This window comes from Coturnix japonica, unplaced genomic scaffold (genome assembly GCF_001577835.2).
Source record: "Coturnix japonica isolate 7356 unplaced genomic scaffold, Coturnix japonica 2.1 chrUnrandom609, whole genome shotgun sequence".
Classification (NCBI taxonomy): domain Eukaryota; kingdom Metazoa; phylum Chordata; class Aves; order Galliformes; family Phasianidae; genus Coturnix; species Coturnix japonica.
The window spans coordinates 32,667-34,225 of NW_015439982.1; the positions used below are offsets into that span (position 1 = coordinate 32,667).

The following is a 1,559-nucleotide window of genomic DNA, read 5'->3' on the forward strand; positions in this document are numbered from 1 at the left end:
GGGGGTCAGACCCATAGAGACACCCCCAGACCCATAGAGACACCCCCAGACCCATAGAGACCCCTTAGACCCATAGGGACCCCCCCAGACCCATAGAAACCCCTTCAGACCCATAGTGTGCAGCGCCTCCTATGGGGCACAGCTTGGGGGTCAGACCCATAGAGACACCCCCAGCCCCATAGAGACCCCTTCAGACCCACAGAGACACCCCCAGCACCATAGAAACCCCCCCCAGACCCACAGAAACCCCTTCAGACACATAGAGAACCACTTCTGACCCATAGAAACCCCTTCAGCCCCATAGTGTGCAGCGCCTCCTATGGGGCACAGCTTGGGGGTCAGACCCATAGACACCCCCAGCCCCATAGACACCATCTCAGACCCATAGATTCATCCTCAGACCCATAGATTCAACCTCAGACCCATAGATTCATCCTCAGACCCATAGATTCATCCTCAGACCCATAGATTCATCCTCAGACCCATAGTGTGCAGCGCCTCCTATGGGGCACAGCTTGGGGGTCAGACCCATAGACACCCCCCCCAGCCCCATAGAGACCCCTTCAGACCCATAGAGACCCCCCCAGCCCCATAGAGAACCACCTCTGACCCATAGAAACCCCCCCAGACCCATAGAAACCCCTTCAGACACATAGAGAACCACCTCTGACCCATAGAGACCCCTTCAGACCCAGAGGGACCCCCCCAGCCCCATAGACACCATCTCTGACCCATAGAAACCCCCCCCAGACCCATAGAAACCCCTTCAGACACACAGAGACCCCCCCCCAGACCCATAGAGAACCACCTCTGACCCATAGAAACCCCTTCAGACCCATAGAGACCCCCCCCAGACCCATAGAAACCACCTCTGACCCATAGAAACCCCCCCCCAGACCCATAGAAACCCCTTCAGACCCATAGTGTGCAGTGCCTCCTATGGGGCACAGCTTGGGGGTCAGACCCATAGATTCATCCTCAGACCCATAGATTCAACCTCAGACCCATAGATTCATCCTCAGACCCATAGTGTGCAGCGCCTCCTATGGGGCACAGCTTGGGGGTCAGACCCATAGAGACCCCCCACAGCCCCATAGACACCATCTCTGACCCATAGAAACCCCCCCCAGACCCATAGAAACCCCTTCAGACACATAGAGACCCCCCCCCAGACCCATAGAGAACCACCTCTGACCCATAGAGACCCCTTCAGACCCATACGGACCCCCCCCCAGACCCATAGAGACCCCTTCAGGCCCATAGAGAACTCCCCAGCCCCACAGAAACCCCTTCAGACCCATAGGGACCCCCTCAGACCCATAGAAACCCCTTCAGACCCATAGGGACCCCCCAAACCCATTAAGACCCCCCCAGCCCCATAGAGACCCCCTCAGACCCACAGAACCCCCTCCCCAGACCCATAGAGACCCCTTCAGACCCATAGAGACCCCCTAGACCCACAGAAACCCCCTTAGACCCACAGAACCCCCCCCCTCCCCCAGCCCCATAGAGATCCCCCCCACCCCTATAGGGACCCTCCCCAGCCCCATAGTGACCCC

At 58.4% G+C, this 1,559-nt stretch overlaps 1 long non-coding RNA gene across 1 annotated transcript; it reads right to left on the reverse strand.

Annotated features, from left to right (window-relative positions):
• Nucleotides 1-375: 375 nt before the first annotated feature.
• Nucleotides 376-1,050, reverse strand: LOC116652678. The gene is made up of 2 exons (XR_004305816.1): nt 998-1,050; nt 376-475 (listed from the first exon to the last, which is right to left on the reverse strand). It is a non-coding gene; the product is annotated as an uncharacterized LOC116652678 (long non-coding RNA).
• Nucleotides 1,051-1,559: the final 509 nt, after the last annotated feature.